This window comes from Pholcus phalangioides, unplaced genomic scaffold (genome assembly GCF_987345545.1).
Source record: "Pholcus phalangioides strain wild (caught in Gottingen) unplaced genomic scaffold, Ppha-v1.0 ptg000027l_1, whole genome shotgun sequence".
NCBI lineage: Eukaryota > Metazoa > Arthropoda > Arachnida > Araneae > Pholcidae > Pholcus > Pholcus phalangioides.
The window spans coordinates 1,059,780-1,084,845 of NW_028301617.1; the positions used below are offsets into that span (position 1 = coordinate 1,059,780).

Here is a 25,066-nt window from a genome sequence, read left to right on the forward strand (position 1 = left end):
GTCAGTAAATCAAACCCCCCCCCCCACACCCCATCGATGCTGACGTAGGACATGAATGACCCTCATGCATGTATGTAGGCTACGTATGTTTTTCTCACCCTCCTAATACTGTAAGTGCGGGGCTACCCAAACTGCGTGGCCCGACGCGACCGCACCTGTCGCCCAATCCCTAAGGGTGGCCCTGGGTCACTGAATATATAAAGTCAGGGCTAAATGGGCCACGACATTGTTAAGACTTCCCCTAGGTCCAGTAACGGCGACCCCAATATAAATTTATTTTTATTTGATTAACTTGCTAAAATTAAAAATGTAATAATTCTTAATTGATTTTATTGTTTTATGAAAGATTTCTCCATTAAGCCGAACCCCCCCCCCCCACTTGACTCTTCGCGCCTCTCCTTCTTCCTCCCCCTCCTTGGTATAAGAAACAAATTTTCAAAGTCCCCGGATCCCAAGGAACGCCAATCCACCAATCACAGGGCTTGAAATTTCCCGGTCTGAGAGAAAGAGAGAGAGCAGACGACTTTTTTGCTCCCTCCGTTTCTCTCTCACAGCAGCATAAACAAATTAGTAACAGCTCCCGGATGTTAAAGATGATCGAATGACCAATGAGAAGGCTTGAAGTTTCCCGCCATATTCCGGAGCGAGAGCAGACGATCGAGAAATTCCACTGCGCAGTTGAATTTTAGTGTTTCAGTTGTGTAGAAAGTGTCGTGGAGTGATGATGTTGCCTCCCGTGTCGTTGTTTATACTAATATAAGTTCATTCCGATGAAAAATTAATTTTAGAAATCGAACTCTTTTTTTTGTTCAATTTTTGTGGTGAGTTTTTAGTTTATTTCTGAATTTATTTATTTTGTAAATCAGTGAAATTTATCTGATATATAAAACGGTGCTCTGAACATGCAGTCGCCTTCACCAGATGCGGTGCTCACATGGCCCCCCCCCCACATCCTGGAGCAGCGCCCCTAGGCTGCGATCTTTTGCGGGCCCCCTTCCGACCAGACCCCCTTTATGATGAATTTATAGCGTGAAAAAGCAAAAAACTGAAAATCGTCCCGGGGCCCCATGGCTGGAGCTTTGTCAGTCCACCTCTTGTGGGGGTCATGGGTGCTCAGTGCGACGATAAAACGGGACCAGGGCGTCGACATTTTCGGGGGGGGGGCGCCTCGGAAAACTTTAGGGGCGTCGTCTTTTTATCTATAATTTATATGTGTTTCTCTTGAGGTGCCCGGGTGGGCCCATGATTTAAGACGGCACTGGGCGTAGGCAGAAATTTCGTTTGAGGGGGGGGGGGGACCAAAGTGATGGAACAACAGATTTGGCCATCTTTTTCCGGTCATTTTCTCACATTTCGGGTAAGGGGGGGGGGAACCAGACCCTTCAAGTCCTCCCCGCTACACCCTTGGGGACGGGGAATCATCTAAAAATTCGAAAATTGGAACCATCGTTGGTCAAATCGCCAGTTATAACAGACCATAGTCTCGTGGACTTTTTGTTCCATCTCCCTTCCCTTCTATAGATATTTATTCTCTTCACCTTCCCAACTCAAGTCACAGCTCATATGATCCTGTATTAAACTCGAAGCCTCTACCGCCCCTGGGGGTGATATCGCCCATTAATATAGCTGATGTTGGTTGAGAAGGAGTTATTCTGAAATTATTCATTTCATTAAATATCAATTATTTCATTCTGAAATTTCCTTCAATAAATAAGCAATTTGCAGTAGTTCTGAAAAGTGATTTCTCTCATTTTGACTTGATGGCGTTAGACGTGAATGATTTTGTTTCAGATTAACGCAGCCCATGTTAGAAAAGCAGAAGTAGGTTAGAAATTTCTGTTTGCAACAGGCTTCACATAATGTTTCGCTCAGGTATTGGACAGTATTGTATGTGTATATTGGACAGATGATTTTCCCAAGAGCTCTTGACGTCATGGCTCACACAAGGCAAGGCCATGTTTTTATTTTTTGCACCATAAATGCACTACAAACAACCATAGCTATTTATTAAACATACATATTCAGTATTTGATTGAAGAGGTGTGACAGATGTGGCTACACAAGACCCCGTGTTTGAAGGAGTCCCGCATATGTAGTAATATAAAAAAAATATTTTTATGAAAGTACAACAAGGTAGCCATGCTTCACCTATAAGAAATGATAATGGTTATTGCAACAAATAAACCAGAATTATTTGCAACTCGAAGCCCATTTTCTCTACCAGCTCCGTGTCTGGTAATAGTGGTCTTGGAATTGTGTGGCCTAATCCTGAGGGGCTACTAACATTTTATTTTGAACGTGAAATCAATTTAACTTGGGGTGATCGTCCCCTCCCATATTGTCCATCGCCTATTGTTTGAAGGCTCTTGGGGGGGGGAGATAATAGTTATCTGTAATAAAACAATAGATGACTTAAATGCAATCAATTTTTCAGCTAGTTTTTGGACCGTTGCCTTTTTTGGTTTGTAGTTATTTTTTCTTCCTTCCAGAAATTATAAATGTCCTTTTTTTTTGTGCTTATTTCAGGTATTTTTTGTGCCTTTTTGCCTGCCTATTTCGACTATTTTTAGCGCCTAAACATCCGAGCTCTACTCATAAGTTTGAAATGATTTCTTTCATTAAACATTATTGCTAGGAATGTCCGGAATCATTGTTTTCATTAAATGGTAAATTTTCATCAATTCTGATATCATTTCTTCCATTCAATGTGCTTTAATTTGAAGTTTCGTTTACTATGAATTTTTTTGCGTTATTTCTGGAATTATTTCTCTCATTAAATGTAAGTTTTTAATACTGAAATTATTTTAATGAAATGTGAATTCTTTCATTAAATATCAATTCCCATTAATTAAAATATGTTCAGCATCTCAAATTGCTTTGAGAGGGAGACAATGTCTATATTTGTTTACATCCAGCGAATTGGACGTTGAAATGAACAAAATATATTTTTACATAATTTTCATTTTATTCTTTTGATGTCCGATTTTTTCGAGAAGCTTTATTAATGACGATCCTTCATTATTTTTCAATATACAAACCACACTAACGTAGTAAAATGACAATTGAACTGCTCCCTGCATAATGAGATATTGTGTGCAGGGAACGTTGATATCAGATTAAGCGGTACTGACTGTACCTACAATATCCCATTTTCACTGGTCAGAAATTTTTAAATAGACTTTGAAAGAGTTGACACCCCCCCCCCTGGACCTACGATAATTCATAGTACATGACTCGTTTGGGATGGCCAACAATAATAGGCCCTTGCTTATGTTTTTCTTACTTCAAACGGTTAGATGTGTCGAAAATGAAAAAAAAAACTAAAACACATTGAATAAGAAGTTATATAATTGTTAAAATCTGTAACACTAGCTCCACGAGACCATTATTAATTCAAAGAGATTTGTGCTTTGAGGGGGGGGGGGGGCTCACACTCACCATAATAGAAGTGAAAAAAAATGGTACATTATCAATACGCTCGGCACAAAAAAAATTGTCAAAGCCAAGTAAAGTTGTTAGATGGTTTGGGTTTTTTTTTTTTTTTTTTTTTTTTTTTTTTTTTTTTTTGCTTGCTTGCTGCAACTAAGGCAAGCAAAGTTGCCAATTACTGCCAACGAATAGTCAAAGGCAAGAAAAGTTGTCAATCTTCTTCACTTGCTATTGACCATTTGTTTTCCATCTATCACTAAAATTGCTAAAAAAAATCGCCAATAGCAGGAAATGTAGGGCTCCTGCAAGTCACAGTGGGCAAAATTTTGATTCTCCAAAAAAGCTATAATTGAATGCATTTATATGAATGGGTCATTCTCACGAAATTGGACAAAAAATGTAAAAAAAAAAATTGTTAGGGACGCTTCTTTGCCTATTAATTAATAAAATATAGTTGACAATGAAATTTGTTAAAAAAATCCATGATGAAAAAACTTGGTTTAAATTCAACCATGTTTATAGATTGTAGAGGCATTTAGCCTGTTTCAGCATTCAACTTTATATTTATGCTTGACACTTGCAATATGTTCCACTTATTTTGGTAGCCCATTTCTAACGTACACTGGCAATCTGAACGACTTTTTGGCAATTGTAGTCTTATTTGTGCAGAGTTGCCAACTGCTACGTATTGTCCGTAGTTTCTGCAGATAGCCGCAATAAACTATGGAGCTACAGGAGGCACTCTCAATGCTACTGGAATCGGTTTAAAGAAAATCAGGTCTTTGTCTTCTCTTGAACAAGAAACTCAAACTCTGAGCCAACCTGTTTAGTCTGAGCGGAAGGCAATCCATAAAAATGTAACAAATACAAGCCTTTGAAAAAACTAAAATGAACCACACAAATGTCCAACAAACTGAAACAGGTGGTAACCATTCAGTTAGGTTGACTGTTAACCACATTCAAGTAATATAAGGATTTTAATGTGGGGGGGGGGGGGGAACTTACCTGGGCCCCAGAAGTATGTTCCTGAAAAAAGTAATGCAGTAAAACCTCCCATAACGAACACTTATTTGAATATTATGTCACCATAACTCATTGTATTTTACTGTTCCTTAACACACTCCTCATTAGTGGGTAAAATTTTTGGATGTCCGGTTATTGATAGGTTCTACTGTAACAAGATAGCGAGATAAAACACCAATTTGTTGCCACTGAGGAGAGGAAGCTCACAGACTGAAAAGATACCCCTGGTTTGAATGAAGTACCAGCCGCAACGTAAATGTATTTATTACACCTAACTCATTGCATCATTTTTAGAACTGCTTATAACGTGGAGCTCGTTTTCAGCAAAAATTCTATCCAGTCACTCCTTAAATCTGTTTTTGAGCAAAAAAAAAAATGAAACTCTGGAAATTAAGTGCGAAAATTATTTGTAGCGAGCATGAATAAGGTTATATCAGATATTTGACTGATTTCCCCCCCCCCCAATTTTTTTCTACCAACTTTATGATTTACTATGGGGATGAGAATGCATAGAATGAACGAGTAGAAGTAGATTTCTATGTCCATGATGATTTACAGTTAAAATTCTTTGACAGTAAAAAACTTTGCTTTTGGGCATTCTTTTTGGATATTTTTTCATCAAGAACACACAATACATGGGAAAGGAAAATTTCAGAGTTGATTCTCACGTTCAAACACGTGGAAACATATTTGCATTGGAAGTAAAGTAAGGGCTCGGGAGTTCTTAAAATTCCAATTAGCCATTTTGGGTTTCTTATCCTCATTTTCTATATTAACTTCTCTCGCTGTTTCTGCATATTAACAACAAACTTTGAAGGGCGATAGCCTGATAGGTCTTTTGCCGAATAATTTTATTGATGGTCATTCCTTGTCAAAATGTGTTTTCATGTTACCAAAACTCAGTTCTGGTTTTTTCATTGACATACTTTTTTTTTTCTCAAGTTTCCCTTTTTAAGAAAAAAAAAACCGTGAAAAAAAACCCCCACTTGTTATAAATGACAGAATTGCTGTACAGTTAGCATTATACCAAACAAAATGCATTTATTCTTGAAATGATAACACTTGTTAAAAGTGGGCTCGTTATAAAGTGGGTCCAACTGTATAACTGGTTTGATAAACAAAACTGGGGATGCTTTCACATAAATAGTTTGTTATCGGATTTGTCTGGATAAAATCGTTTTTCCTTGCATAGTGCCTGCTTTGTAAAATATAAAATTCATATATATCGTAGCACCTATACTGTCTTTTTGTTCATTTTCAGATCATTCAAATCCTCAAACCAGCTATAAGTTTTCCATCTGAAGATGCGTTGGGATACATAAGTACAGAATAAATTTTCGTATTTAGTGTTTCAAATCAATTTCAAATTCCCCCATTGAAAATATATATATATATATAGTGTATATATATTGTGTGCGTAATTATATACAGCAAATATACATATACAAGCTGATCTGTTAATAGGCCGACAAACTCAAAGGGTTGTTAGTAGGCATCAAGAGGAACGAAAATTGAAATGGGACATGGTGTCGCAAACCACGTTGAGAGGGTGAAAATGGCGAAAAAAGGGATGCAGGCTCTGGGTCCAGAGAAGACAAAAGGTGGATGTCACTTGATCGCTGAATGTGTTCATGGGTTTGCTCACCATATCTGACGTTACAACCATTTATACAACGCCTGTGGACACACTGGCGGATCTCATAGTGCAGATTGTCGTCGCTGCGGCAGACATCAAAAGCATACCTGGTATCTTAGAGTGCATCTGGAAATCGTTTCCACGTGGTTGTAGACTGTGCAATGACGTCAGCGGCTACCACTTCCAACAACTCTTGTAGTAATTTATCAAATAAATGTTTTTGTAGTTATTATTGTACTTTTTGTTGTTCCCCAGTGTCACGTCGAAACCTACATGCATTTTTTGCTATTTTCACCCTCTCAACGTGATTTGCGACACCGTGTTCTGTTGTAATTTTTGTTCCTCTTGATGTCTGCTAACAACCCTCTGAGTTTTTAGTTTTTATCTTGGTCCATTAACAGAACACTGTATAGGTATACTTTATATTAATTTCTATAATGTATCACAAAACAAAATGCTAAAAAGAGTAATACAATCATTAAAACAAATATGTATTATTTAACTCAATCGCTTGTCTAACAAAAGTAAATAAAAAGTTAGAATGTAGTTTATCTAGGGTTATGTTTTTAGTGTTGCCCTGTCTAATTATGAAAGAAAGGGATGTATGACTATTTTATCCTGTCACGTTCACGAGTTTCTTCATTTATTAGAAGCAAAACTTCAACTCAAATCTTTTAGAAAAACTATCCATATTTATTTATATCCATCAAATGTGCACAATTTTTGTATGCGCTGAAAATGCGTCGCTGCAACACCACTTCTTGTATATTCTCACCGCAATAGTCATTTATTTTGGAGTGATATCTGATGTATAAGAAAATAGCCAGCGAGCTCTCCAATATCTATTTAGAGTGATTTGTTTGTTGCTTGTTTCTGAGAATATGCAGACATGGCAATCCACAAAGAAAGGGGTTGCAGTTGTGTTGATGGCCATGTGTCCTTTCAGAATTTTTTTTGGCCAATGTTTTCAGCATTAGGGGTCATTCAAGTATTACATCAGCATCGATGGGAGGAGGGGGGATGTTTGGATGATGCCTACGTCATCAGCCAACCTTTATGAAAATATGAAATATTCTTAATGGTAACTTATTTGGTGTGCCAAAAACGGGAAAAACCTTTCGATATTTATTGGGCAACTGAACTAACATTCTACACCTATTGATAAGTCCCTTACAGAGCCACTTTAATTATCTCTAAATGTTTGACGGTTCCTTCCAGTATTCTGGAACTGTACCACGCATCACTCAAGTGATCCGTAATTATGCCACGGATCACTTAAATAGTCTGGGAATGTTCTGCGGGTAACTTGAGTGATATGTAGAACCGCACTGGGGGCTGCTTAAGTGCTCTAAAACTGCCACATGTCACTCAAGGGATCTTTAAATGTGCCACAGATCGTTTAAGTGTTCTGTAACTGTGCTGTGGGTTACTTAGGTGATTTTCGAATGTGAAAGTGATCTTTGAGGCCTACTTCAGTGATCTGAAAATGTGCCATGGGCCGCTTAGTTCATTTTTACGCAATTAGGTTTCAGGTTATCAATCTACATTGGATAACCTTCAGGGTCACATTTGGTCCGCAGGTCAAGGGCTTATCATATATGGCTTAAAGGGTGGGTCGCAATGAATTTCTCAGAAATTTTGAGCTCTTACCCTTCGAATAGCATTGAAATTAACAAAAATTATTGATTATAATAACATATAAATGTATTTTCTTTCAAAATATTTTTTGAATTAAAACATTTTTTTTCGTCTGGGCAGTGATGACAAAATTTTGCCGGGGGGGGGGGGGGGAGGGGAATTGGAGGTTTTTTTACTTTTGCTGACGAGGAAGGGGGTCAAAAATGTCAAAAAATTGCTTGCGTAATACTTGAATGGCTCCTTATTCCCAGAGGGTAAGAAAGTCCACATTGTAAGCATTTGAAGAGTACGGATCTGCCGATGAGAGACACAAATACAGCAAGTTTTTTTGATCATTTTCTGTGAAATTTTCTTGCATTGTGCTTTGCTGGTTCTGGGCTGGTCTGATTTTTTTTTCCTAACCCAAAAAAATCTGTGTAAAAACCTATTAAAAATTACACCTTAAACTGCACTTACTCACAAACATTATGCTTTCTAATGGTTTCATTGCATTGTCACACTCTAAAGAGAAATACATTAATAAATCTATGTATTCAATGCTATTAAACCTATTTTATAAACCCATAATCATATGATGCAAGACAATATTTTGTCTCCCCTTGAGAATTTTCCGTAATGACCTACCATTGATATAATAATTACATAAATATATATATAGTTGCCAATATTACTAGGTGTATTATATTTATGTATGATATATACAGCATATAAAACTTGCTTTCCTCATGCTCCTTCCTCATGCGCAATATAGGTGGCGCGCCCGAGATTCGCTCTCCTGGCAGTTTTGTTCGAGAGTGGGTCGAACAAAGTTGTTCTGATGTCGCCCACGCGGTGTATATGTTGTCGTAAGCCGGTTTTTTTCGCCCCAGATGTAAATTTTCAGTCCCTTGAAAATAAAAATATAGTAGTTTCAACCCTATGAGGCTACAAAGTGAAATTTTCATTAAAGTGTTCACAAAAACATACAGAATATGAATAAAAATAATTCATACACTTACATTTGAAATTTACATGCAAAATAATTATGTAAACTTTGTTTTTGTGGAATTTTTCATTAGAAAAAATGTAATTTTTCAAACATATTTTTAGACCAGAGGCACAGCAGTTACCAAAACAACTTTTATTTTAAATTTCTCATAAATATATGAATTAAATTACTGGAGAAAAATAAAAATTGTTTTTTGACCTTTAATATGTTTATTCTGGCTCGCAACACAAAATTCATCGAAATAAGACTGGATTGTTCCGATTTCAAATCATTCAACTAGATACTGAAATGCAACCCATCATCCCGGATTCCAATTATTATTTTTTATTCATTGCTTCTACCATGCTTGTTGACCATGCAAAGTTTCATGTACATATCTCAAACTTTTTGAGAAAAATGTTTTCTAACCTCACGAATGACATCTCTTAGGCTAACCCCATTCAAGCAATATTATTTGTGAAAATATATCGTAACTTTGCAGATTTTCAATATATTCAAATGAAATTTCTACTAAAATGCTCACAAAAAAATTTAGATTATGACTAGGAAAGAAAATTTAAACCTTTGCATTAAAAAATTAGATTACAATTAAATTTCCACGATTTCATTGCATTCTTTTATAATAACACAATGGCTTATTTTTGCTTTTTCATTTACAAAAGCTCTCCTGTTTTTCGCACAGCATATTCAGTGACATTGAACTCTTCAGATTTTTTTCCTTGTTCCCCTTTCTTAAAGCAGGGGCCAGAGTTAAAATTTTCAGTTTTCCCCTTGTTGTGATGGTTAAATTGAATCTTATGATTATTTTGATAAAGTTAATTAGAAATATTTGCTTTCTGTTTATTATCTTCATTAAGTGTGCTTTGAGATTCATTTTCTGGTAATTCTTCAAAAACTTTACAAACATTTGATTTTAAAGTGTTGCAAGCAGATTCAACTTTTTCTTTTGGCATTGTTTGACTTGCACTGTGGAGCTACCCTATGAAGTTTAATTGGTGACTCTTCTATGTTCTGTAGAGATGAATTTCTTCAAGTGCTTCTTGTTTAATAATTGACATTTTTCCAAGTTACTTCTCTACATTACTGTCACTGTTCATCTCTTCACAGTATTCAGTTTCTTCACCTAATTTATTGTTTATATTCACTGTCCCTACAGGCATGGCACATTTTTTGCCCTGGAATTGATTTTGTACAACCATTTATTTAATTTATACATGAAAAATACAAGTTTACTATCCTTAAACCTTTTTTATTTTTTTCTTATGACATTTTAAAGGATTAAAGCATGCTTTCAGATATATTTCATACTTTGAGAAAAAAGTTCTATGATGCTTAAACACACAGTAGATAAATGTTCAGAATTTGCTCCACTCCTCAATATTGATGTCCGATGGGTCCAATGATGTAATGGGTAACAGATTTTACACTTTTGCAATAACACTTTTTATGACAGTCAGATCGAGGTTTTTTTTCCAACACTATAAATTTCAAGTGTCTTTTCTGACACATTTTACTTTGAATACCAAAATGATGATATAAAATATTTAGCTCAAATGGAAATTGTGTTATCGTAAGAAAAATTTGCTAACCCTGGAGTAGGCTACTTTATGGAGCACATTCTGTCTTCAGCAAGATCATAATTGAGACTTGCATCATTTGATCCGGGAGGGCAGTTCAGTTCTAACACTTTTGTTTTAGTTTTCGCAATGAAGCAGCAGCAGTGACTTTATCATCACCTGCTGGGATTATAAAGTCTTATAATTAAATAAGACACCAGCTGCCCTCCGAAGACCAGTGTGCCATAGTTTATATCTTCATAGAAGCTATTATTTTTTACAATCATTGTCACAACAAGAAACATCACATCTTATATATCACCACCAGACATTATATACATTAGGTTTTCAAGTCTACTCTCTTCCATCTGCCTCAGCTACAACAATTAGGTTGTAGCTGATAATTATTTCATTCTTTGTGATTTGATGCCTCATATTCTGGCTTTTTATCAGCAATTTTAAATTATTTCTTGGGAAAAATATATAGAGGCTTGTGTTAAATATTATAATGTAGATTTTTTTTTCACACAAGTATAACCATTTCATATTTATCATATACATTAAATATGTTTATTAAAATATATGCTGTAAAAATCAAAGTAATTTAAAAAAAAATTTAACTGTTGTGGTAAAATCTGAACATGAAGGTTTGATTTGAAAAATTATTTTATTCACCCAAACCTTTTTTTTTCACCAACTCCCATTTGACACATTACATTAACATTTACAATTATTTCATGAATTCATTTAATCCTAGAATTTTAAAATTTATTATTTTGAATTATTGCATTAACTACTCATGAAACTTAATTTACTGAATACTGTAATAAATGTATAAGCGTACATGAAAAATAAAATATAAATTTCTTTTTACCAAGCATGAATCATTATATTAAGTCAAAATGTACAAATATAATTAATATAGTCATATAAGTACAATTGCGTTTTGTTACTCAAATGTATTAACTGTCAAAATAATGTTTACTTTTCTACAGTCTTCTTAATATATTAATAGGATTAAATTTAAAAAAAAATTGAAAATTCATGCTGTGCATCCAAAAAAAAAGTGTTTAAAAAATTGTTAAAAATAAAAATAATAAAAACCTTAGAGGAAAAAAGTAATTTAAATTTAAGGTTTTTCATTTTTTCTATTCATAATCTGCATTTTTTTTTTTTTTGTGAGCATTTTAGTGGAAATTTCATTTGAATATATTGAAAATCTGCAAAGTTATGATATATTTTTACAAATAATATTGCTTGAATGGGGTTAGCCTAAGAGATGTCATTCGTGAGGTTAGAAAACATTTTTTTTCTCAAAGTTTTTGAGTCCGGGATGATGGGTTGCATTTCAGTATCTAGTTGAATGATTTGAAATCGGAACAATCCAGTCTTATTTCGATGAATTTTGTGTTGCGAGCCAGAATAAACATATTAAATGTCAAAAAACAATTTTTTTTCTCTCCAGTAATTTGATTCATATATTTAGGAGATATTTAAAATAAAAGTTGTTTTGGTAACTGCTGTGCCTCTGGTCTAAAAATACGTTCGAAAAATTGTATTTTTTCTAACGAAAAATTCCACAAAAACAAAGTTTACATAATTTTTTTGCATGTAAATTTCAAATGTAAGTGTATGAATTATTTTTATTCATATTTTGTATGTTTTTGTGAACACTAGTGAAAATTTCACTTGAATATATTGAAAAAGTTACGATTTATTTTCTCAAACAATGCCGCCTAAAAATTGAGCCTCGGAAAAGTCATCTGCATCAGTTTTTGATAAATTTCAACATTTTTTTTTTTCTCAAAGATTTAGAGATATGCAAATAATATTTCACACGGTTAATAAGGATGGTAAATGCAACAAATAAAAAAAAAATCATTGAAATCTGAGACTATGGGTGTCATGGCTGGGTGATTTGATATGGAATGACCCTGCATTGAGTTATTGCTGCATTAAGACCTTTCAAGTGGCTTTGGAATAAAGCTAAGAGTCTGCGTGTAATACTAATTCAGCATCCCGATGGTAGGCTTGCAGAATAGGTCTACTCGAATAGACCAATCGGGTAGCTCCATTTCACAAGCGCCCAATGAGGATGCTGCATTAGTATCACACGCGGTCTCAGCTTCATTCTGATCATGACGTTTGAAGTGAACATACGTCTTTCGGCTGAGCAGCAGAGGGTGACGATTCCGTATTCAACCCAAGTAGGATCCACGGTCAGTGTGATTAGCGTCTAAATATTTTTTTCTTCTCTAAAGACAACACCCACTGTGTCAAAACGCATTTGGAGTTTTTGCATTTTCTGTGTATTTGCCTTATTCGTTGGTGTAATAAACAATGTCCCCCAAGAATAGAAAATGCAAGAATTACCACATTTTGGCTAGCAATGAACCAGTTAATTTTTCCGGGGGGGGGGGGGGAATTTGGCTGCTTTCATGTAATTTTTTGAAAAAAAAAATCATTTGGTTCAAAGCAATGTGGTTTAAAAAACCAAACAACTCTGCTTGTATCATTTCGCTTATTAATTTTTCTTTTTGCAATTGTCAGGGAGCTTGAATGGGTTTTATTTCTGGACAATGGAAGGATGTCATTTTGATTTCATGAGCATTGGTCTCCAAATTTTCAAAAAGTTTGAATTCTCTTGGTAAGTGTTTTTTCAATATGGTCATCAACTTTGACTTATTGTTAATTAGTTTTTTCTAATCTTGTGCAAGTTTTGGATTTTTTTTACTTAGTTATTATCTTTGCTACCTATTTTAATCGTTTTCGAGTGAACATTGTCTGACACAACAATTCTGAAATTGAAACGCTTCCTAGTCATCTTCCATGTTTCAGATGAAAATAGTTGATCATTGTTTAATCTCCTCAAGTAATGTTATGGACAGCACGTTTACTGGCAAAAAAATTATCGGAATGTTCCAGAAAACCGGAACATATGGTCAACCTATGTAGGGGTTGGCGATAAATTTTTTTGGTCAAAAGAGGGTCCTACTTCAAAAAGTTTGTGCACCACTGGATTAAATTTAAAACAAGCGGCCACATTAACATTTACAGCACACCGTCTACAATCATCATAAATTACAACTGGTATTATTTTAAATACAGTTGTCCTCGAGTCCCAATGTGTCTTTTTTGCCTTATACAGTGAAACTTCCATAAGGCAGTCACCTGTATTCCCTGGCCAATTTCCTTTCGCAGCCAGTTTTTGTCAGAACACAAGATAGACTCCATAAACATAATAGAAAAATCAGCCCTATTCCGGGCCACCTTTTTGTTTGCGGTAAGCGGCCACTTCTTTATGGATAAGAGTTTAAAAAAACAAGTTTGTGTGCTTTTTTTTCTTCCGAATGCATTCAGAGCTGGTAGTTCTTTCTATATAACTTTATAATCTTTATATATCGTCATAAATACCTTTTTTTTTTTTTTTTTTTTTTTTTTTTTTTTTTTTTTTTTTGGGATCAATCACATTTTCTGTTCATGAATAACATTTATCAGGATGGAAACATTTGTAAATAGGATGACAAAGGCTAATGCTACATGGTTGCTGCTAGCTGATAAGACAGTTTAAAAAAAAAAAGTTGCTCCTGGGGTGACAGTGTAAACCAGAGAAATAGCCTATGGTCTTTACTGAATGAGGTAAAGCAGGAGGAATTTTTGGCTTTGCAGATATTTTCTTCCTCCTTTAGCAGGCAGAGATTCAGTAGAACAACCATGAGGGAGTGAAAAAAATGTGAGAAATTAACATGTAAAGTGCTTGCTAAAAAGAAAGAATAGGTCTCAAATAATACAGATTAAAGAATTGACTACATGATCTGGTATTTCCAGTTCTGCGTAAAATATAGTGAAATCCGATATACACAATGATACTGAACCAAGAAAAAAATATCTTTATAGAGGAATTATTGTTATATATTTATCAAGAGGCAATATTATCAAGTGCCATCAAATTTATGATACTGTTAGAAACTTTTCTAAATTGATGTTCATAGTATCAAAAAAATGCTTTTAAGTATTTATTCACTGCAAAATATTATTGTTGATTAGCTGATAAATCAAATTCAATTAGATTTATTGCCTCAGTAAAGGGGTTTATCACATTACACTTTTTGGTATATCACATAAACAGTAGTGATACTGAACACTTTCTGTGGTTAGGTGATGATGCTTAGTACCGATATCATTAGGCGTCCTCCGAAGAACTGAAATATGTGAAATGAGTAAAAATATATATTGAAAGATATATATTTTGAGAAAAAAATGAACAAAAATAATGTAGCAGTTTTAAAATCCTCATTAAAAATATTGTTATCCAAGGGTTTGTTATAGTCAAGTATATTGTTGTATTGAGAGAAGTTTAACATTACAGACTATAGGTTATTTCAAACAAGATTTGCAAAAATACTGTTGTAGAGGTATTTTCCGTTATATTTGAGTTTCATTGTACATGTATCTGTTCTTAGACGTAAATAAATTGAGCACAAGCTTTTTTGTGACATTGCAAATCGTTATTTTGACACACTCCCTGAAATGTGTTTTTTTCATACAAACCTCTATTTGGCAGTCACCTCCGCAGACAGCCACTTTTTGCATAACGTACAAGTGGTAGTTTTAAAGAAGTTTCCCTATATTATTATTATTATACTTATCTACACTTTTTATCTTTTGTTCTGTAAACACATTCCTTTACTTTTCATAACATTAGTGAACAAATAAAAATTGTATAGAAATCAAAGTACTGTATAATATACTGATTATGTACTGAAGTTGAAGGCAAATACCACTTTCAACCTCTACATTCGGTAGAAGTTGGAGGCCTGAAGAAAATTCTGTATAATTGCATATCCAGGAAAAAGTTTGTATATAGAAACAAGCACTGAACAATAGAGCTAGGGCTTATTAACTTCAAGAGAAATTATTTCAAATTCTTCAAGAAACAAACAACTCGTATGCATTGAGGATCCTCAATCGCCTCGAGGCGCTAGCCGAGAATGTGCTCATCTATTATGACAAAGGATTCAGAAGCGTAATGAGTGCTTGATACCATTTCAATCCTTTAAAGCATCTTTGCTGACAAGCCCTAGGACAGAGTTACAGAAAGAAAATCAGTTGCATACCATAGTTAAGTCTAATTTGTCGTCCTATGCATCAAATGACCATATCTGAGATGCGATTGCATGTATTTATAGTTATTTGCTGTAACATATTTTATTTTCAGGTTTTTTAAATCCACAAACCAGCTGTGAATTGTGATCCAAAAGATGAGGTCATATCTCATTACAATTATGTATGTGCTATATATTGAATTTATGATCTTGTGTTATTATGTATTGTTTTTTTTTGTGCAGTCATGTGTGAAAGGGATGAATGCGTGTGTTGTCCTTGTCTTGTGATTTGTGTTTTTTGTGTTGTGATGTCTTGTGTTGTGTGAAAGGGATGGATGCGTGTGTTGTTTTTGTCTTGTGATTTGTGTTGTGATGTGTGAAAGAGATGGATGAATGTGTTGTCCTTGTCTTGTGATTTGTGTTTTTTGTGTTGTGATGTCTTGTGTTGTGTGAAAGAGATGGATGAATGTGTTGTCCTTGTCTTGTGATTTGGGTTTTTTGTGTTGATGTGTTGTGTGAAAGGGATGAATGCGTGTGTTGTCCTTGTCTTGTGATTTGTGTTTTTTGTGTTGTGATGTCTTGTGTTGTGTGAAAGGGATGAATGCGTGTGTTGTCCTTGTCTTGTGATTTGTGTTTTTTGTGTTGTGATGTGTTGTGTGAAAGGGATGAATGCGTGTGTTGTCCTTGTCTTGTGATTTGTGTTTTTTGTGTTGTGATGTGTTGTGTGAAAGGGATGAATGCGTGTGTTGTCCTTGTCTTGTGATTTGTGTTTTTTGTGTTGTGTGAAAGGGACGAATAAAAGCTTTCTTGTCATCTTCCTGTATGTTTTTTGTTGGTGACATGTCTCTCATTGTTTTTTTCTTCCATTTGTCAAATACCATTGAGGTGCTGATGAAAAGTTTTGGTATGAAAGTTCTCTGTCATACATGAGAGTTGAAGATATTTGATGGTCACAAAGTGGAAGCATGTCATTCTAATTTCATCACTGTGGTTCTACAAGTTTCTCAATTATTAGGATATTCGCAATGCCTGGGTAAGAGTGTGTGGAATATAATATCATCATTAGATTTTTAAATGACATTGTTTAATCTTTTTTTTTCCCTCTCCTCTCTGGCTCTTTGTAGTTTTAAATGTCTTGGAATTCTGTGGTTTCTTTTTCTTAGTTATGAGTGAAGCCTCGATTATATGCATGTGGATATTTTAGTCTTTTTTAGCATTAATGCATATAAATGCATAAAATTGAAGACTTTTCAGAATAAGTGCATATTTTTAAAGGTTTTATTGAAGCAGTTTTTTAAAAATTTTCAAAATAATTGCTCATGTTTTCTTAACATCTGTTCTCCCCCCACCCCCTTCCGCAGTTGGGATTAAAATGGTTGTTTGCAAAATATTTCAAAAAATCTAATTCACTAAATCTCTTTGCAGGAGGGGAACAATGTTATGAAAATATTATGAGCAATATTATTTTTAAAAACTTATATAAAAAAGCTTCAATAAACCTTCAAAAATATGCACTTATTCTGAAAATTCTTTGATTTTATGCATTTATGTGCATTATTGTTAAAATACAGGGCCGTAACTAGAATTTTTGCCACTCGAGGCAAACATGATTTTTGCCGCCCCCAAACTTTAGAAGTTATTTGCTTATGCAATATATACGTATGTGGGTATATTTGTTTTAAATGAATGTGCTTTCTTTTCTAATAAACGTGTTTTAAAACTTTTTTTTTGCATGGAGATATACGTAAAAAAAGTAGAAAATATTTTTTGTATATTTTCTCTTTTTATGCACGTTTTTCTCTTTTTATGCACGTTTTTCTCTTTTTATGCACGTTTTTCTCTTTTTATGCACGTTTTTCTCTTTTTATGCACGTTTTTCTCTTTTTTGGTATGTATTTTGGAACTGTTAATATTTCAGGATTTTCTATTGTATATTATGGTATTTTAAAGTGCATATTTTTAGAGCATATTTCTCAACTTTTTAGTGCACATAATCCGGGCTCTAGTTATGAGCCAATGTTCCTCAATATGTTTTAAGTAGTGAACACGATATACCATACAATTCTGAATGTAGCAGTCCTCAGTTTTTGCACATTATGGAGTAAGACATCTATTTTCAGAATCATTAGGCATTGGTATTTTCAGTCTTGTCCGTACCCTACTTTTTAAATAAACACAATGTCCAATTTTTGCAAAATGTCATGTAAAGGGCATCCCATAAATTCATAAATTATATAAAAAATTCTTTAATTTGAAAGTATTGGTGATTTGCATTGGATTTGCGGAAAAATTTCCATTTAAAGGATGCTGTACAAAAGAAAAGTACTGGAAATATGCAAATCAGAGTCCTGTAAAATGCAAGGTGCACTATTAACAGCTCATTTATGAATTTTCTCATTGCTGGCTCTTGCGTAAGGTTTGCTTTTTTAATTGTGAGGTTGACCATTGGGGAATAAAATACTATAGGTGAAGTGGTTTTTTTTTTCCAGCCACGAATAGCCACCTGAAGCTATACAAATGTTTTGGAGCAGAAGAGATTGAAGAAAGGTTTGGGTCCTGTGAATTCTGTGATTTGCATTCAAGCAGCACAATCCATCAACAAAAATTTAAACTAATTTTTGCTCGGCACCAAAAACAGACCCCTTTCGTGATAACCTTTTTGCAAACCACATTTAACTCTTTACCTACCAGAGGGGTGAAAATCTATGGACCCTAGAATTTCGGAGAGCTTCTTTGACAACAAATTTCTTTCTCCTCGTATTTATTTCGTCTATTCTTCTACTGCACATTGTAGAACCTTTTCGCAACAATGACTGGATTACTCGTAGAAAGCAAAGTATTTCGACGCTCTCTTCTCCGACCAAACAAAGCGAACGGGTATGGAAAGAAGATTAGTCTTTCTTCACACAGTAAATTTCCTGTGATGCAAAGTTTTGGCTACTTATGCTATTTCTCATAACAAACTTCGCCAATTGTCCTCATCAACAGCATTTTGTGACAGCAGAAATCGGATTAAACTTATTAATCGATAAAGATTTAAGAGGCTGAGTGACAAAATATTTTACGACCTACTGTTTTAAACAGAATATGTATCAAGACAAGATGACGAAAACTAGAAAAATGTAAAGCTTAAAAATAATCCCTAAACTAATCACATTACAGAATTGTGTGGACCATTGGTGTACGCAAAGGGTGGGGGGAGTTGAGCCAAGATTATAGTGCAGGATATTTTGCAGGAAAAAAAGTAAAAACCCCTCCCCAGAAGAAAAAAATCTGAAAACCCTCTCGAGAAAATTCTGCGTACGCAGAATTCAAATTCTGTTGTGGACATTATTGCTTATAACTAGTAGCATGTCTGTTAGTAGAAGACATAGTTTAGACTATATAAACATCCCACAAATTTTTAATCCTTATTTATCACACAATGGAACCCAATACCAGACGCATTGGTGGTCAAAAAAAGGTGCGCTGGGAAATACACGAGAATAAAGGGAGATTTTCTCTAATACAACACCTTTGTATTTCCCAACAAAGTACTTATAGAGATCTCTAAATTACATGCCACTTGGGGTCAGCTAGCTTTTCAGTCCAAGGAGCCCAAAAGCTGTCTTTCACAATAACTCAAAACTTATTCACGAGACGAAAAGTTTTTCTTTTTTTTGCTAGTAAACTACATTGTATTATTCTTTTCTTAGTTTTACTGAAGAACCACGTGTACGTACCCACAGAGCCGTAGTTCTCCACTCCCAATCTAAGAATCGATAAAAAAATCCTTTTTTTTGAAAAGAATTTTAAATGCCGTGTTTCCAGATATTTAAGGACCTCCCTAAATTCCAATCGCAGTAGGAAATCATTCAAATCATTTTGAAGCCCCGAATCTTTTCACCCCGTAAGTCTTTCTGTTTTCAAGAAGTCTTTCTTTTGCAGTGTCCTGCCCATGGGCGAATATTTTCCTTAATCCAGCTGTTGTTTTCATACAAACAGAACGAGAGCTAAAAATGAAAAGAGATGTCCAAACACGAAAAAGCAGCAGGATAACAAACAGCACAACAAACCGATGGTGAGAGCCACAACCCAAATTCTGCTATTGTTACAAGCATATATGTATTGAGTATAGGCCAGGCCAATTTTTCTTGGAACTCGCCTGTATAACAGCCCTTACTTATCTTCTCAAATATCTATTGTCCACTTTGCGATAGTGAATTCTTCAAGCATCTCAACCTTCTGTCAAGTGGATTAGAAGCTGAAAATGTTGGAGACAAGAAGTGGTGTTTATCAAAATCTATTCTAGTTTTGTTATCACTAATTTTAAGCCGGCAGGGCAGTGTTTCTCAAAGTGTGCGTTGTGGCTCCTAGGGGTGTTCCCACTTTTTTGTGAGGGGTGTCACGACGAGCTGGAAATACTGATGTGTATGTGTGTGCCTATTTATGCTTTGAAGTGGCTCTTTTATGGATGTACAATATCTATACTAAATTATTTTGCGAGCCACAGATGAACTATGAACAGGGCAAGGGAGGCATGAGCATGACCAACACCCACTAGAAAACATAATAAACCCACTAGAAAATATTAATTTAAAAAAACTTCCACTTTCTGTTGATTTTTTTTTTTTTTTTTTTTTTTCTTTCTCTGTAGGTGTGTGATATGAAACTTGATTGAGAAAAATTTCATTTCAGTTATAAATTTATTTTCCTAAAACCATTTTCAAGGAGGAAAAGGATAATTTTTTTTCTGTGGCTCATATTTAAAATGGTTTCATGAACCTAGACAAGTACAGGGAATTTTTTGTATTTTTGTCTGAACTGAAAAATGGGGGGGGGGGGGGGGGTGAGTAAAATAAAAAAATATAAATATATATAATCTAAATTCATCTAGTAAAACGTTAAGGCAGAAATATTTCATAGCACCAATTTTACTCGCAGAATAATAAATGAGTACGGTACATGTATCAAGTTGATTCCACAGTGCGTAGCGCAAGCAGTCTCCACACACGTGACACCACTCCACGTGACGTCACGAGCTCGTGTTGCGGCCTTGAAAATTCTCTAGTAGGTGTTGGCATGACCCCCACAAGGGTAGAGCTGACAAGGCACGAGCCCCGGGGTCCAGGTTGATTCTTAATTTCCCCCAAAGCCGCTTGAAAGTTACTCTAATGCAGCTTTGATTTCCCCCTCCCGCATAAGAAGGCCCGTGATGCAGGAGATCCGAGCCAATCTGATTCAATATGGGGGGGGGGGCGCATGGCCACGAGTGACGAAAGGTTGAGAACCACTGCAGTTGGATGTGGAAGATAGAATTCGCAATAAATCCAAAACAAATAAAAAAAAATTTCCCTTTCAGTTTTACCGATATTTAATTACTTTTTTGACGGAAACATCTTATTTTCTTGGTGTGCGTATGTTTTGCTAGAAAAACACAAACAGCTAGGAAAAATAGGGAAAGATCGAACTTCGGTAATCTTAGTTCTAGAAATCATTTGAAATTGTACGTAAGTTAATTAACAATAACGACAGTGATGTGCAAATACAATAATATTTAGTTGTCTTTTTCGACATTGATTCCTTCAAAATTTAATGGATCCGATGTACAGTGCATCTGAACTTTTTGAGTGTTTCATAAAAAATTTCCCAAAATAAAATTTTCGTAAGTTTTTAATTACAAAAAGGAATTGAGATATTCTGATATATTAAAATTACCGTTCTTTTTTTTCTATTGCATTACGGAAAAAATTCTTAGATTACTAATTAAGCCTATAGCTAGCTGGCGGATCTTTTACTAGTTTCAAAGAAAACGAAAGAAACTTTCAATGAAAATCAGTATGTTGGCGAAATTTCAAAAAATAGTAACCACGCGTCTTTCTCAAAGCTCATCCGAGGTATTGTCATTGTCAATAGTCATTCTTTAGGCAACTAGCTGTAAAATAATCCTCTTTCTCCAACAAGGACCTCACTCAGCAGCCGTCAACAATCCATCACTGCGTCCCGCCCACGGAATAAAAGAATGTGAAATGCCTATCCCCCCCTACCTCTGCCGGCTGGATATAGTAGGGAAAGAGTTAAATGTACCAACTCCTTTTTTAATTTTTTATAAATTTATAAACTATTCTTGAATTTATGGGAAGGGCTGGACATACATACAAATGAAAGTACATACATCAATCAATTTCAAAAATAATAAAAATTTTCATTGTTTGTAAATTGTTATTGAAATGTGAACTTAGTACAGTCGGATCCCATTCTAACAAATCCAAAGATATGAAAGAAATCACTGCGCTATAAAGAAATTTCCGATTTTATGAATTTTAGCATTCTCTCATTAAAAAAAAGTTTTCTTGTAGCGGAATTTAATTCTGAGGAAAAACTTATGATCTAGAATCTAGGCATTGAATTGTTTTTGGATGATTTTTTTTGTACAAGTATTGTGGAAGACAAGGAAACAATACAAATTCCATTCAAACTATACACGTGCTCATGCTTGTTTGACGCATGTAATGCTTGAAAGATTTCACATTTCATCACGTTATTACGCAATATTATGTCAAGGACGTAATATTGCATCCAAACACCAGTGGAATAAATTCAAACAAATGTTTTCTTTCCTCATCACAAGCTTTATTCCCCCTTCCTTTTTCTAACATATCATTACATTAGAACAAGGTTATCAAAACTTGTCATATTTATCGCCGATTCGTTAATCGGAGGTCATCCAAATTTTCCTCCTACCGCTTGGGTGCGAAGCGGTTAAAAGCACATGCAAATCCCAGTCTACTCATGTGAGTGGTCTGGTACATTTCGGGAATGAATGTACTGAAACCATGTGTGTTTTTGGAAAATGTCTCCTGTAATGACAGGCTACACCAGCATCTTGGAAATTTGAAAGCCTAGTCTTGGGATCCTATAACTGCGGTTTGAATTTTAAAAAATTTATTTTTCAAAAAATTTTGCTTTTATTTACTCCAGCATCAACTTCAGAAATGATCTTAAGTTTTTTTTTAATCAAAAACTGTTTCCTTTCAAGGCCACTCATTTTGAAGCAGAGGAAATATAAAAAATTCCCTTGCGTGCAGCACTGACTTACTACAGACTATTCTTTTTCACTCACTCACCGTATTGTTCAACATTTCTTTCCTCACACCCACAAACCATAGAAGAACAACGGTTCTTCCCGTCTAGTTCAGCAAGTTAATTCGCTGAAACTGATTTTACTGAACCATTTTTGGAATGTTCTGTAGTCTTTTGATTTTGTTTTTGAATTAGTTATAATGGATTTTTCATTTCGTAATACTGTATCGGAATTTGCAATACATTGTTCTTACGTAAATTTATTTCAGGATTAGAAAGCTCTCGTTTCAAGGAGATTTTGTTGAAACGGGGATTGACTGTATTTAGAATTATGCTTTTCCTACTCACAGAGTGTATAAACCAAGTTTACATTCCTACATGCAATAGAGGAATTGCAAAAAAAATTACAAAAGAGTACGCAAGCCAGAAGTGGGGCCTAGGACGTCACATTCGAAGACTGCAAAAAATTTGTGTTGCACACACGTAGTAAAACTGCTAATTCACCTCTGATCAGGCCCATAACAAAGCTGGGAAGATCGGGACACTGCAGTATGACTCGGAGTCAAATGGGGACTTCACTATAAAATTTACTTCTTTTACATAATATTTCTTTCAAAAAAAGTCTGCCTTAAGAAAACACGCTACACCGCCCTACCTCTAATTAGAATAGGATGGCAGGTTGCATTGTTTACAATATGAGCAACGAAAGTTGGGAACCGCCAACGGCTGGTATATTAGAGACTTGCATTAATTTGAAAAGAAGAGCAAAGACCAGCATGTTTCGGGTGTATTTATTCATTTCCTAACGAGGAAACCAAATAAGTATATGTGGAAGTGTTTTTAGCGGCACCTGTTGCATACAGTATCTTGAAGTGCGGGTGAACCCGTCTCCTCTCCAGAACAGTGGTCCTCAAACCTTTGTGACCTCGCGGCTCCCTCGCCCTAGTTAACAATGATTCGCTCCTCTCCAGAATAGTCTAAGTAAGAACCACTTTGAAGCATCACACCAGCAGACATTAATATCGCCAGCTCGTCACAACGCTCTTGACAAAAATTCGCGACGCCCCTTGGAGCCGCGACACACACACTAAGAACCACTGCCCTAGAAATATGCAGAATGAATGCAAACGCCTTCAAATGCTTGCCTATCCCCAAGAAAAATGGGTCGGAAGCGTGGGTGAATCAATATGAGCGATATATTGATTGAGTGAATGATCTAGTAGGAGAAGCAAGTTACTCACTTGTTCGCCACTGATTTGCTCACTTGTTCGCCACTGATTTGCTCACTTGTTCGCCACTGATTTGCTCACTTGTTCGCCACTGATTTGCTCACTTGTTCGCCACTGATTTGCTCACTTACTCGCTCACCACTTAATTGCTCATTTGCTCGCCAGCTGACTTACTCATATCGAATTGTTTTCCGTGAATTTTTTTGGGACAGCATAGGCGGAAATGGGCGATTGGTAGGCCCATTCACCCCTCCGTTCTGCTCGAGGAGGAGAGTTTGTTGTTGGAAGTGCATGTTTTCTCTAATAAGGGGACAGGCTTTTCAAACAGGGACCCTCCTGCTCAATCCAGGACGTATGATCACCCTGATTATAGTAGATTTATGTATTAGTTTCTTATTTTATTTATTTCTTGAACAGGAGCTGGCTGGACAAGACAAACCACCACCTTCAACTTTGGTTCGCAGACTTGGGTACAAGAATATTTTTTGTCATCTCTGGGAACTGCTTTTTGGAACTGAACTGGTACTGTTTTGTGTCTTATCAAATTCATATTTTCTTGACTGTGCTTTGAACATTGTGTGGTCTCGTTATTTCGGCTATCACCACTGGATAAATTTGTGATCGAAAAATACAGTGCCCTTTTTTTGGGTGTTTGCATTTTGTGACGCCATCAACTGTGTAAAAACATGTGATGTTTCTTTTTTTTTATGGTATAGCATAAAACAGAATCCGACCAGCCGCCAAGAGAATCGGAGGCAGTGGTCGCTCTTTGTGTCTCGTGTTGTTTTGAGTTATAATTTACTGGTGTCCTATACCTGACACGACTTCAAGGTAAACGATAGGGTTACTCTAGAAAAAGGGAAGTAAGGGAAACTGTTTGGCCCCTTTCACACGCAACGATTTTGTCGTGTCGTCCAAAAATCGTGTCGTCCATTCGTTCCTTTCACACACCCCGATTTCCTGCCGGACGGGTTGTTTGCACCGAAGAATTTCTTTCTTTTTTTCATTTAGTTTTCAGTTTTATCATGGATCGGAAGAAGCGTGTTATAGCGATGTGGCTATAACCACCGTATACCGTGGTATACCGTCGTATACGGTATAGAAAACGATACAACCGTGCTCACTGGGTGCACCCAATCAATCAAAGGAGAGATGTGGTGGGCATATTCACCACATTGTTTTCAGAATTAAGAGCAGATGAAAACAAATTCTTCAATTATTTTAGAATGTCTGTGTCGTCCTTCGACGAACTCCACAACCATTTGAAAGATCTTATTCAGCGGCAGAATAGCAAGATGAGAAATTGCATCCAACCTATAGAAATGTTAGCTGTGACATTGAGGTAAGTGGAAAAAAAAGTTACGTATTAATATTTTTTTATTGTTTGAAATATATAGATA

The 25,066-nt window shown here is 35.3% G+C and overlaps 1 long non-coding RNA gene across 3 annotated transcripts; it reads left to right on the forward strand.

The window, feature by feature from the left end:
• Window positions 1–661: 661 nt before the first annotated feature.
• LOC149068019 (uncharacterized) lies at window positions 662–24,826 on the forward strand. 3 transcript variants are annotated; one of them, XR_016195200.1, is made up of 7 exons: window positions 662–821; window positions 2,527–2,666; window positions 5,714–5,774; window positions 12,821–12,917; window positions 15,489–15,557; window positions 16,261–16,408; window positions 24,084–24,826. It is a non-coding gene; the product is annotated as an uncharacterized LOC149068019 (long non-coding RNA). The 3 variants fall into 3 exon arrangements; XR_016195199.1 differs by having other exon boundaries at window positions 15,489–16,408; XR_016195201.1 differs by lacking the exon at window positions 2,527–2,666 and having other exon boundaries at window positions 15,489–16,408.
• The last annotated feature ends 240 nt before the right edge of the window (window positions 24,827–25,066 follow it).